Genomic DNA, 14,756 nt, shown 5'->3' with positions numbered 1-14,756 from the left:
GTGGGGCTGATGAGACATTTTTGAATAAGAAGCAGCATAAAACCAATGAAGTTTATTTAGGAGTGAATTTTGTTTTACTCCAAAAACTCACATATGTCCTCCATTTCAAATTAAAGTCAAATTAAAGTGAGGGATTAGTTTAGAGAACATATTCTTCAGTAACAAGTGGTGAAAACCCCCGATTTTTACTCTTGGATACACATTCATTATACAGCTAACATACATGTGGTGTTACCAGTTGGTGATGTGTTGTGTATTGTTTTGTATTCTTTCGGGTTTACTCAAAGGTGGCATTGGAAATCAGATAAGACATAAAATTAGATGATTAGAATCTTATCAACCTTATCAACTTTTTATGATACAAAAGTCTCCCTTCCATATTGTATTTTTTAGTCTTGTGTTCCAGTTTTTGGTCTAACTGTTTTGCTTTGGGAATATTTTGGGGGGGGGGGAATTATGAGTATTTAGGTTACAGAGAGAGGATTTACTAAAGATATCTGTTGAATTCAAGCTGTATGTGTATGTGTTTGACCACAGACCAATGTTTGTGAGTGATCATCAATATAACTTCACCATTATAGACTCGGGGTAACAATAACTGTATGGGAGTAGGTGCAGTGAAAGTATGGGCTTTGGTTGGCGTCATAGTAACTGTTTTGACTTTGGTCACTGATCCAACTGTGTAGGAGCGAGCTACAATATTAGCAGCAACAAATTAAGGATGTGCAACCCAGTTCTGTATGAAGGTCATACATTTAACTTGCTTATTCATTATGGGCACAGCAGGTTAGTCTAGGCATACTCATGCTTATTCAAACCCATGGTGTATTTTAATATTCTAGGGAACAATCTAAACTTAGCTTTCTTTATCATTTTGAATTTACATCCAATATTCAGTTTCAATGTTTCAAAACAAGGACAGTTCAGTTTTGGAGCTATTATAATGGGCAAAAAAGTGCCAATTATTTGAAACCAGACATGCTAGTACACATTAACAACCAGCTATATGATGAGCTGTGAAGCAATTCAGTTTTTGGTGGATAAAAAAAAAAAAATCTGCAAGAGGTTGTTCCCTGTCATTTATCTTCTGCTACCACTTGCTTGACAGGGCTACTTTGTTATGCAGTGGCAGAGGAAATCACATCTTGTGAGCACAATGGGAGCATGCTGACACCAGTGCCAACATAGCAAAACTGAGCCCAGCCAGGCATGATGTGAGCTGCTTTGAAGAAGTTGGAGTCATTATTTGGGAGACAGGAAGAAATATATTTAAAATTAATGATAAAGTAGCAATATTTTTTGCCTCATTGTACCTATGCTGGCCGCCTCAGTGCTTAACATATCCAGTGAAAAATTCTAGCACTCTTAAACCAGAACTAATATCACTGGACAGTTAAGGAGATTGATTTAGATACATTAGAGATTATTTATAAGTGCAGATGCAAGTGCAATGCTTTAAACTGGATGCATACCTTATTGTGATCAATGACATCCTCTTGCACTTTTGTATAGTTGTGCCATGGGCCATCTTGCCTCTTTGCCTTAATTAAGTGCCAGTGAGCTTATTGGCTACCACTCATTTTGAAGGTAGTAGCAGCTCCAGAGTTACTCCAATCAATAGGCATGCTTGTGCTCACTTGCATGTAAAAAATAAGCCAATTTTGTTATAATGGCGAGCACTGGAAATGTTAAGCACTGGAAATCCTCATTGGAACACAACTGTGTCCAGTTCATCAAAATGCACACTCACAACAGTGTATATTGTTTTTTTTTGGACAAATTGGTTGCAATTTCAATAAGTGAAACTCAGTGCTCAGTTGCAAAGAAGCTGGAATTGTCAGAACAAAAAATAAATGGTGAATTGTGTCCGATATTGCACTCTACACACCGCTCTTATTAAGTGCTTCATTTACAAAGCACGTACAAAGTACTATAACAATATTCCATGCACGCATTTCCATATTGAAATTGCATCTCTCTATTGGCTATATAAAGCCCAGACTTGAATGTTTTTATCTTTAATGAATAGATCTGCCATGTAGGTCAGTGCTTATAATTCCAATTTTGTGCAAATAACAGTCAAATCCCTAGTGAGCCTTTTCTGACTCTTTTCGCAACGGTGGAAGGAAAATGAGAGCTCTCATATAACTCTTAATTTACTTACTGATTTTTTTTAATTAATCTTTAAGAGAAGAACATGTCCAATCCATTGGGGTTAGCAGAAAATGCCCTTTACTTTATACTTACCCCTGAACGTATATTCTGGCATCAGAGTTCCACGCAGCCATCTTCCGGGTCTTCGTGTCTTCTTCCGGCACTTCGGCAATTTTCGTGAGTTTCGGTGCATGCACAGTTGTCGGAAACTGGCAAATTGCTCCAACTACACATGCGCTGACATGCCGATCTCCCACTCAGCTTGCTGAATACCCAGAAGATGGCTGTGTGGAACTCCGCCAAAATCTATGTCGAGGGGTAAGTATAAAGTATAGGGCATTAGACAGTTAGGCTGGGGGGAGGAGGGAGGGGGTGTCTACGTGGGGTGGAGGGAATGGGTTTTTTTGTAAAATGGTTGAATTCACCTTTAATGGCCTATCCATAGTCCTCTTTCTTAAGTGCTCTTTTAGCACAATACAATATAATAACTGTTGTTAATGTTTAATACATTTCATTAGCCAATTATTTGTCATACTAATATTTCTGGCCAAAGAAAACACATGAATCGCTGACAGTGGTTTAACTGGCTGATTCAAGTATAAATAACAACTTATAGTGCACTACTGACACACAGCATGTTTGGCAGTTCTGCATCAAAAATATAGATGCTGATAGCACACTAATAAACCTTATTCAGTGCATTGCAAATTTCCTGACTAATTTTTCTTTTTTATTGAAAAAAAGGCTATATTTGTGTTTCTAAACACTGAAACAAATGTATTTGTGATTTTAAATGACAAAAAAATATGGTAATCAGCAAATCCTGCCTGGAAATCTCAGTGCAATGAAACATTAAAAGATTTTGAGGTTCTATGCAGTAATTTGTTAAAAAAAATATCTTGCTTATGGTATAGAGCAGGGATCCACAACCTTTTTCATCTGAGATGATGAGGTATATATGTAAAATCCAAAATACTAAGTAAAGCAGAGCTGCCATGTGGCCAGTCTCTTTCCCTTTAAACTCCAGTTTATTTAATGTTCTAAATGTTTGCTACTCTTGCGTGTTTTATTTATTCCTATTGGAGCAACCCGTAGGTGCATTTCTCAGATCCCATTGGGTACTCTGTCAAAATCCCATTATCTATAGTGGAAGCAATACCATACACAGGCCAACAAGCTACTGGGAAATTTTTCTTAAATGTAATGGTCAAATGGTTTCTTTTACCTCTAAGGCTAGATGGTATAGATGCCCCTCCATACTCAAAACAAGGTATCAAAAAGGTGCTGATTGTTGTGTCCATGGAATATAGTGAAACACACAGACAAGTAGCTGCTGGAGTAATTGTGTAATGCTTAACAGGAAGGAAACTCCATAACTCAGTAAGATAAAAGTAGCATAGAAAACATAACAGCAGATTCAACAGGAAGCCTTATACATAAGACTCTAGTACTAGAACAGCATCAGCAGATTCAACAGGCACAATTACTTTAACTCATATTTAACAGTTCTCTCCTCCATCAAGATTCATGGTGGTAACACCTGTAAAATAAATGGTTAATAAAAGTCACAAGTTATAAGTTAAGTCTATCAGGAGGTCGATGCTCTCTTTGTGGGTAACGCCTAGAAATGTTGCCCTCTTCTATGGAAGGAAACTGGTGCTCGGAACAATCAGGTACCACCGATGCTTCAGAGTATGTACTCTCCATTTCGGTTGGACTTGCAGGGGTTGTTACCTCTGGTGATGTCACAATCTGGGGCTCAAGGGGTACCCCTTTAGTATAGGGAATTCCAACAAGGCTATATGTCTGGTTTTGCTCAGTGGTAACTGCAGTATTACGTAGCTGGTCAATATGACGACGCCAATATAGATTGCCTGCCACTTTTACCGTGTAACTGCATGGACCTCTTTGAGCAGTGACAATTGCTGGTAGCCATTTATTAGGCCCTCTGTAGTTCCTTGCCAAGACGGTTTGCCCAACACTAAGCTGCCGCAAGGTTCTCCTCTCTCCTCCCCTGATTTTAAACTGGTGGTTTCTCACATGACGATTGAGATCTGGTTTCAGCAAGTCTAACCAAGACCTAAGATTGCGGCCCATAAATAACATTGTAGGCGTACAGCTTGTAGTTGTATGAATTGAATTCCGATAGGATAACAAAAGCCTTGCCAGTTTGTGCTGCAGGGATCCACTGTCATGTGCCATCGACCGCAGTGACTGTTTCATAGTTTGTACAAATCTTTCAGCTAAACCATTTGTTGCAGGATGGTATGGATTTGAAGTAGAATGTTTAATTCCATTGCGTTTCATAAACAATTGAAATTCTTCAGAAATGAATTGAGGACCATTATCACTAACAATCTGTTCAGGTATTCCAGTTCTTGCAAACAAGGTTCTCAATATATCAATAGTATATGAAGTACTAGTAGACTTCATGCAGAAAACCTCTGGCCATTTAGAATGAGCATCCACAATAATGAAACACATCAGTCCCAGAAATGGTCCAGCAAAATCAAAGCAGCAACTGATGTGCATAGAGTGGTGGTAGGTCAAAATAAAAGATATTCTAATCAGAATTGTGGATCTTGCTACAGGTGTGGGAAAGGATTCCATAATGCAGCAACCTGTAAATTCAAGAATGCTTACTGCAGAAAATGTAATAAAAAGGGCCATATCCAAGCAGTATGCCTAAGTGACACTGATGATGTGATGAGTAGTGAGTGCCATGCTACACAACTGTTTCGCCCTAAAGTATTTACAATCTAACTACCACTATAGGATTATTATCTGTGCTTCAAGGGACAGTACAGAAAAGCTATGACAAGTATTTTAATAATGAGCAAAACAGTGTAGCCTGTCTCTGGGGCAAAAAACTCCATCCAGTACCGAGTAACAGCTTAAAGAAATACAGTATTTTATATATAAATAACCAATACTTGCCCATGTTACCTCCCCATCCCTCTGTCCCTCCCCACTAATCAGTGAACAGTCCCCATGTTTTTTATTCCATGCAAAGTGTTTACTTTTACAAATAAAGGGGTTTTTAGTTACAAGTGTATGATCATAAAATTGCCCACGGTAAAAAGTGAACTATAATGGAAGTGCAGGGGCTTAAAAATATTTTAAAAAAATTGTTTCACAAACATTTAACTACAATTTTATGATCACAAAATTGCCAAGCCACCATACCACGGCAAGGTAAACCCCATATGGTGGAAAAAATTTTTGGCTCTGGTCATATTTTTTTAAGTGCAAAAAGGGTGCTATTATACATCTCTACTATAAAGATTACAGATCATTCTTTGTCTTAGTAGCACCCTGTACCCTAGGATCCCTACCACATTTACACATACAGTACTATGACCAGAGCCAATTAAACCGCCTGTATGTTTTTGGAGTGTGGGAGGAAACCAATGCAGGCACAGGGGAGAATTTACAAACTCCTCGTAAATAGGGTCCCAGATGGCATTAAAGGACCCCATGCAAGTCTGCAGTGCTATCTATGCTGCCCTATTACATCTTATCTGCCTCATTTTTGTTTGAATATCACATGACACCAAGGCCAGTTTATTTCTTACAACAAAGTTATCCTTATGAGGGACAGCATTAGGCTAAAGAGAAGCATTCAGTTAGTGTTGAGTCCATGTTTATATCTCATGTTTATTTCTCATGTGCATTAATCTCTTTGAGCAGTGCGGGTAACCCAACCCAACCTCCCAACCAACCTCCCATTCTATTGTTTTCTCCCATTCTAATTATTTCTTGTGTTGTACTTTTGTTAATCTTTTTTATATTATTATTAATGGCTTATATAGAAATAATACATTTTTTGGTGAATCATCCTTTTTTTTCCGACTGCTCAGATCTGATCATTTTAAGCATATCTTTTATCTTCATACTTGGTGCTCTTTGCCTCAATCTTGCCATTACTACTTCTATTTCTTACAAAAAGGTTATCCCTATGAGGGACAGCATTGTAGGTTACTAAGTATCCCAAGGGAGCACGGGACACCACGTTTAAAAAATGTAAGTTACTGTATTAGGCTAAAGAGAAGCATTCAGTTAGTGTTGAGTCCATGTTTATATCTCATGTTTATTTCTCATGTGCATTTATCTCTTTGAGCAGTGCGGGTAACCCAACCCAACCTCCCAACCAACCTCCCATTCTATTGTTTTCTCCCATTCTAATTATTTCTTGTGTTGTACTTTTGCTAATCTTTTTTATATTATTATTAATGGCTTATGTAGAAATAATACATTTTTTGGTGAATCATCCTTTTTTTTCCGACTGCTCAGATCTGATCATTTTAAGCATATCTTTTATCTTCATACTTGGTGCTCTTTGCCTCAATCTTGCCATTACTACTTCTATTTCTTACAACAAGGTTATCCCTATGAGGGACAGCATTGTAGGTTACTAAGTATCCCAAGGGAGCACGGGACACCACTTTAAAAAATGTAAGTTACTGTATTAGGCTAAAGAGAAGCATTCAGTTAGTGTTGAGTCCATGTTTATATCTCATGTTTATTTCTCATATGCATGTATCTCTTTGAGCAGTGCGGGTAACCCAACCCAACCTCCCAACCAACCTCCCATTCTATTGTTTTCTCCCATTCTAATTATTTCTTGTGTTGTACTTTTGTTAATCTTTTTTATATTATTATTAATGGCTTATGTAGAAATAATAAATTTTTTGGTGAATCATCCTTTTTTTTCCCGACTGCTCAGATCTGATCATTTTAAGCATATCTTTTATCTTCATACTTGGTGCTCTTTGCCTCAATCTTGCCATTACTACTTCTATTTCTTACAACAAGGTTATCCTTATGATGGACAGCATTGTACGTTACTAAGTATCCCAAGGGAGCACGGGACACCACGTTTAAAAAATGTAAGTTACTGTATTAGGCTACAGAGAAGCATTCAGTTAGTGTTGAGTCCATGTTTATATCTCATGTTTATTTCTCATGTGCATTTATCTCTTTGAGCAGTGCGGGTAACCCAACCTAACCTCCCAACCAACCTCCCATTCTATTGTTTTCTTCCATTCTAATTATTTCTTGTGTTGTACTTTTGTTAATCTTTTTTATATATTTTATATTATATTATTATTAATTTATTATAATATTAATGTAGAAATAATTAATTTTTTGGTGAATCATCCTTTTTTTCCGACTGCTCAGATCTGATCATTTTAAGCATATCTTTTATCTTCATACATGGTGCTCTTTGCCTCAGTCTTGCCATTACTACTTCTCTGGGTGGAAATATATCATCCGTTGTACAATCTTCCTTTCCTTGTATTTGCTGTGCTTCTGGCTTTCTCTCTAAGGCTTTGGGATGTACCGTAGGACCTTTGCCCAATCTCAGCCTGAAACGCTTGGGGTTCCATAAAGCTACAGCTTCAGGGCTGGTGTCAAACTTTCTCTTTCTTGTTTCAGGAATTGGGTTCCTGAATAGAGGGGAATCTTCATATATTGAAAATGGTGACATTCTCAGATGCTCCATTTGCTGCTGTTGAGCCATCTGCCGCTGATGTGCATTAATGGCACGTTCCATGTCACTTAAAGCTATATATTCATGTATTCCCCTGGTTGAAGCAGAACTAATGTTTGGCACTATTCTGGTATCAGTTGCTGAAATGCCAAAAATAGTCCCAGTGTTCTGCTGTTTAAATCCATCTTTGTTCATCACCAAAGAGCTAGTACTTGATATTGTGCTAATATCTTTGGCTACAGTCGTTAATGGTGGAACAGGTGTCTGACTAGTGACAACACTAGTATTTACTCCACTTGAAGATATTCCAAGAACTTTGGCAATTGCATCCTGGAATATTTTGTATGCATAAGCCTTTGGCTGGCTATACAAACTGGACTGTGATGTGTTCCTATTCCCAGTGTTATTGTTCTGCTGGTCAAATCTATCATTCTTCATCACCAAAGAGCTAGTACTTGGTATTGTCATAGGAGCTTTGGCTACAGTTATTGTTGGTGGAACAGATGCCTGACTAGTGATAACGCTAGTGTTTGCTCCCATTCTAATGGGAGCTGCCACTAAATTGCTGGCCAGGCTTGTATATGACACAGAAGTTGAGGCAATCTGTGTACCTGTCCCTGTGCCAGTGGTTGTTGAGATTCCAAGGGCTTTGGCAATAGCATCCTGGAAGACTTTGGCAGCCTGTTTCTCCTTTTGCCTCAAAATGTTTTGCTTGTCCGGAGTGCGTCTTTTTGTCTTCTTATATTTTCTCTTCTGAGCATAAGAAGAGTAATTTTGTTGTGATGTTGAAGGGACCATGGTTTTTGTATATGACACAGAAGTTGAGGCAATCTGTGTACCTGTCCCTGTGCCAGTGGTTGTTGAGATTCCAAGGGCTTTGGCAATAGCATCCTGGAAGACTTTGGCAGCCTGTTTCTCCTTTTGCCTCAAAATGCTTTGCTTGTCCGGAGTGCGTCTTTTTGTCTTCTTATATTTTCTCTTCTGAGCATAAGAAGAGTCATTTTGTTGTGATGTTGAAGGGACCATGGTTTTTAATTTTATGGAACTAGTCTTGTCGTCTTTATCTGTTCTGTGACGTTTCTTGCTGCTAGTCTGGTCCTCAGGAGAACGAGCTCTTTTCCTCACAGAAGATGTGGTACTTGGGCCTGCAGTTGAATTGCTAGCCAAGTTTGCACTGGATGATTTTCCAGTTACAGAAGTTGAGGCAATCTGTGTAATCTGTGTACCTGTCCCTGTGCCAGTGGTTGTTGAGATTCCAAGGGCTTTGGCAATAGCATCCTGGAAGACTTTGGCAGCCTGTTTCTCCTTTTGCCTCAAAATGTTTTGCTTGTCCGGAGTGCGTCTTTTTGTCTTCTTATATTTTCTCTTCTGAGCATAAGAAGAGTCATTTTGTTGTGATGTTGAAGGGACCGTGGTTTTTAATTTTATGGAACTAGTCTTGTCGTCTTTATCTGTTCTGTGATGTTTCTTGCTGCTAGTCTGGTCCTCAGGAGAACAAGCTCTTTTCCTCACAGAAGATGTGGTACTTGGGCCTGCAGTTGAATTGCTAGCCAAGGTTGCACTGGATGATTTTCCAGTTACAATGCCAGAGTTTGCTCCAACTGGAGCTCCACCTTGGCTAGATTCTGATGAAAAGCCAAAGGCTCTTTCAATGGCATTCTGAAATGTATTCATAGCCGTGTTTATCTGTTCTCTTAAATGTTTTCTCTTCTCCAAACATGTTTTCATCACTTGGTACTTAGTACTTGATATTGTCTTAGTAGCTTTGGCTATTGTTGTTGTTGGTGAAACAGATGTCTGACTAGTCGTAACGCTAGTGCTTGCTCCACTTATGGATTGTATGGAGCTGGTACTCGGAGTTGCCTGTAAATTGCCGACCAGGCTTGTATATGGAACAGAAGTTGAGGCAATCTGTGTACCTGTTCCTGAAGTGCTAGAGGCTGTTGAGATTCCAAGGGCTTTGGCAATAGCATCCTGGAAGACTTTGGCAGCCTGTATCTCTCTTTGCCTAGAAATGCTTTGCTTATCCAGAGTGTGTTTTTTTGTCTTCTTATATTTTCTCTTCTGAGCTTGAGAAGAGTAATTTTGTTGTGATATTGAAGGGACCATGTTTTTTAATTTTATTGAACTGGTCTTATCATCTTTATCTGTTCTGTGACGTTTCTTGATGCTAGTCTGGTCCTCAGGAGAACGAGCTCTTTTCCTCACAGAAGAGGTGGTACTTGGGCCTACAATTGAATTGCTAGCCAAGTTTGCACTGGAAGATCTTCCAGTTACAATGCCAGAGTTGGCACTAACTGGAGCTCCACCTGGGTTAGATTCTGATGAAATGCCAAGGGCTCTTTCAATTGAATTCTGAACTGTATTCATAGCTGTTTTTATCTGTTCTCTTAAAAATTTTATCTTCTCCAAACTGTAATTAGTGGATTTTCTTGGATCCATGTCACCCATGTTAATAGCTAGAGATGGAAAAGCTGCAAAATGATGTTAAGTAACTATAAAGTATCTAACATGCGAACCATTCCATCAGCTTGCTAAAAGGTGACTGCATCCATCGATATCCAAAAGTCAAATGACAGCTGTAGAAGCTGCGACTGCCCTTTATATAGTGGTGAAACTGGATACTGAATATTTGTCCATATATGGTCATATTTCGTACACAGCAGAACATATGTCCATATATGGTAATATGTCTTTGTAAACATTCTCACCACAGCAGATGACATGACCATATATGGGCATATGTTGTCCCACTATTCTGCTGTGGTCAGAATGTTTGCAATGACATATGACCATATATGGTCACGTGTCATTGTAAACATTCTCACCACAACAGGACACCATGTCCATATATGGTCATATGTCATTGTAAACTTTCCCATGAAAACAACAGCGGTGATGTCATTATTTTCAGCAGTGATGGCACCATACCATTGATATACATAAAAATGACTATGGAATAAAAGTACAGCATATGTTTCTCACATATAGTAAAAGACTTATAACAGCACTATTTGCCTTCCAAATTGTGTATTTGATATATTATAAAATATACTATACATACATTGTACTGAGCCAGAGTTAAATACAATGTATTTCAAACAAGCTAATTAAAATGAAACTATTGACATAAAATGGCATTTTCTTTCTTTTAGTTAGAGAACTTTATAGTAATACTCCCCTGATGGAATACAAATTCATTCAGATTTTGCCACTATTAAACCTGAATAATCACTTCAGGAAGCTAAATTGTTTTAAGGTAAAACAATCTTTGCATATTTATCTTTCTTTGTCAGGTAATGCACCAACAAACTTGTTCCACTCATCCATAAATCCTTCAAATATCTCTTGACATCATCTGGAATAGGAGCAGTTGGTTTAGTCCATTGTAATTGCTTTCCTGGGTGCAGCACATATGAGGTTAAAGGGGAACTATTGCAAAAATGAATATAAGCTTCATTACACTGAAATAAGAAGTTTTCTAATTTTAATCAATTAAAAATGCAGCAATGTCTTTCTTCATTTTCTTTTCATGCAAGAGTTCTGATTTTGAATAACAGTTAAATCTGAAATATCTTATTGGGGGGCTCCTTTTGCCTAGAAGATGTATTAGAGCTCACTCTATTAAAATCACCAGAAATCCTGTCTCCATGCAGAATTTGTGCAAAAGGAAGTTATTTTGTTAGATTTTGTATGGACTGGAATCAGTTGAGTTAGCTCTAATACAACTGCCAGGAATGGGAGCCCCCCTATAAGGTATATTGGATCTAACTGTCAATGAAAATCAGATTGCCAACTTCATGAAGACAGAATGAAGAGAAACAGATGCTGAGAAGGGGATAGTGAAGATGAACTTGATTATTTCAGAAACGATAAAGAATTTTTAATTGATTATATTTAGGAAGTTTGTTATTTCAGTATGATTAAGCTTATAATAAATAATAAACACTGTTTTCATCCTGACCTTTTCATTACTGATCAAAAAGGATAGTGTAGCTACTATATGCTAGAGTTAGTAACAAAGTATGATTGTTTTTTGATTATACTTCAGAAAATGCAAACTGCAAATGTAAAATTAATATCATATGGCATACCAAAACTTAATATGTTAAAGACAACATTCTTCCGAAATGTACAATATGATATTAACTTGAGAAATGTTTATTAATGTCTCATATATGGCAATGTAAAACATTGTTTCAATAATACTGATTATGAAAAATAGGATAGTGTAGCATAGCATTTACCTGTCCTAATCTGATTAATTTCTATTATGGGATTAAAAAAAATTACGAATCTATTGGCCAAAATACTCTCTGCTCTTTGCAGATAATAAAATACTCTGCTGAAATATTGTTTGCATAATATTGGCATATTATATGTATATCTAGGAATGGCCTTTAATCATGTATCCTGGATCACAAACCCTGGACCTTAGCATTAGAAATTGCAAGTCAGGAGTTTATAATTGCAAATCAGTAAAGTTTGTAATCTAGTTATTTTCCCATTCATATGCAGAGAAGGTTGTGTGTGCTTTTAAAAGTGATCCCACCCTCCGTCGGCGCCACTCCAAACACCCCATAAGTCATTGGGACCCCCAACTGAATGAAAAGATGATATTTGTTACAGACACCCAATCAGATTTCACCACTTAACTTTCAATGGGGGATTTAAATCTGCTGCCATTCTCACAGTAATAAAACCAGGTTCCCCAAGCTCTTCACGGTTGGTCACTTGTGGACTGCATGTCAACGTTAGTGGACTGAGCCACCAACAGCCAATCAGATTTCATCCATCGAATTTCATTGTTTTACATTCAAAATACTCCCATTCTTACGCTATTTATGCCAGCGTTACACCAAATTATTTTATAATGCTGTGTATTTAAAATAATAAAATAATAAGCTACAGTTTTAATCATAAGGGTTATTGATAACCCTACCACACTTTAGTGAATCAGGCTTTATGTCTACACTATGCACATATACTTAAGAAAAAGGGAGAGTGTGCAGCAAAAGTAGCATAGAAAAACATAACAGCAGATTCAACAGGAAGCCTTATACATAAGACTCTAGTACTAGAACAGCATCAGCAGATTCAACAGGCACAATTACTTTAACTCATATTTAACAGTTCTCTCCTCCATCAAGATTCATGGTGGTAACACCTGTAAAATAAATGGTTAATAAAAGTCACAAGTTATAAGTTAAGTCTATCAGGAAGTCGATGCTCTCTTTGTGGGTAAGGCCTAGAAATGTTGCCCTCTTCTATGGAAGGAAACTGGTGCTCGGAACAATCAGGTACCACCGATGCTTCAGAGTATGTACTCTCCATTTCGGTTGGACTTGCAGGGGTTGTTACCTCTGGTGAGGTACCCCTTTAGTATAGGGAATTCCAACAAGGCTATATGTCTGGTTTTGCTCAGTGGTAACTGCAGTATTACGTAGCTGGTAACTACAAAATCAAAGCAGCAACTGATGTGCATAGAGTGGTGAAACAATTGAAATTCTTCAGAAATGAATTGAGGACCATTATCACTAACAATCTGTTCAGGTATTCCAGTTCTTGCATACAAGGTTCTCAATATATCAATAGTATATGAAGTACTAGTAGACTTCATGCAGAAAACCTCTGGCCATTTAGAATGAGCATCCACAATAATGAAACACATCAGTCCCAGAAATGGTCCAGCAAAATCAAAGCAGCAACTGATGTGCATAGAGTGGTGGCAGGTCAAAATAAAAGATATTCTAATCAGAATTGTGGATCTTGCTACAGGTGTGGGAAAGGATTCCATAATGCAGCAACCTGTAAATTCAAGAATGCTTACTGCAGAAAATGTAATAAAAAGGGCCATGTCCAAGCAGTATGCCTAAGTGACACTGATGATGTGATGAGTAGTGAGTGCCATGCTACACAACTGTTTCGCCCTAAAGTATTTACAATCTAACTACCACTATAGGATTATTATCTGTGCTTCAAGGGACAGTGCAGAAAAGCTATGACAAGTATTTTAATAATGAGCAAAACAGTGTAGCCTGTCTCTGGGGCAAAAAACTCCATCCAGTACAGAGTAACAGCTTAAAGAAATACAGTATTTTATATATAAATAACCAATACTTGCCCATGTTACCTCCCCATCCCTCTGTCCCTCCCCACTAATCAGTGAACAGTCCCCATGTTTTTTATTCCATGCAAAGTGTTTACTTTTACAAATAAAGGGGTTTTTAGTTACAAGTGTATGATCATAAAATTGCCCACGGTAAAAAGTGAACTATAATGGAAGTGCAGGGGCTTAAAAATATTTAAAAAAAATTATTTCACAAACATTTAACTACAATTTTATGATCACAAAATTGCCAAGCCACCATACCACGGCAAGGTAAACCCCATATGGTGGAAAAATTTTTTGGCTCTGGTCATATTTTTTTAAGTGCAAAAAGGGTGCTATTATACATCTCTACTATAAAGATTACAGATCATTCTTTGTCTTAGTAGCACCCTGTACCCTAGGATCCCTACCACATTTACACATACAGTACTATGACCAGAGCCAATTAAACCGCCTGTATGTTTTTGGAGTGTGGGAGGAAACCAATGCAGGCACAGGGGAGAATTTACAAACTCCTTGTAAATAGGGTCCCAGATGGCATTAAAGGACCCCATGCAAGTCTGCAGTGCTATCTATGCTGCCCTATTACATCTTATCTGCCTCATTTTTGTTTGAATATCACATGACACCAAGGCCAGTTTATTTCTTACAACAAGGTTATCCTTATGAGGGACAGCATTGTACGTTACTAAGTATCCCAAGGGAGCACGGGACACCACGTTTAAAAAATGTAAGTTACTGTATTAGGCTAAAGAGAAGCATTCAGTTAGTGTTGAGTCCATGTTTATATCGCATGTTTATTTCTCATGTGCATTTATCTCTTTGAGCAGTGCGGGTAACCCAACCCAACCTCCCAACCAACCTCCCATTCTATTGTTTTCTCCCATTCTAATTATTTCTTGTGTTGTACTTTTGTTAATCTTTTTTATATTATTATTAATGGCTTATGTAGAAATAATAAATTTTTTGGTGAATCATCCTTTTTTTTCCGACTGC

The 14,756-nt window shown here is 37.7% G+C and overlaps 1 protein-coding gene across 2 annotated transcripts in view; it reads left to right on the top strand.

Annotated features, from left to right (window-relative positions):
• wscd1.L (WSC domain containing 1 L homeolog) overlaps window positions 1–14,756 on the top strand; it is a 179,126-nt gene that overhangs the window by 58,143 nt on the left and 106,227 nt on the right. The window lies entirely within an intron of this gene.

Source organism: Xenopus laevis, chromosome 2L, assembly GCF_017654675.1.
Source record: "Xenopus laevis strain J_2021 chromosome 2L, Xenopus_laevis_v10.1, whole genome shotgun sequence".
Taxonomy (NCBI): Eukaryota; Metazoa; Chordata; class Amphibia; order Anura; family Pipidae; genus Xenopus; species Xenopus laevis.
The sequence above is the reverse complement of the archived record's forward strand: the minus strand, read 5'-3'. Positions and strand labels throughout refer to the sequence as shown.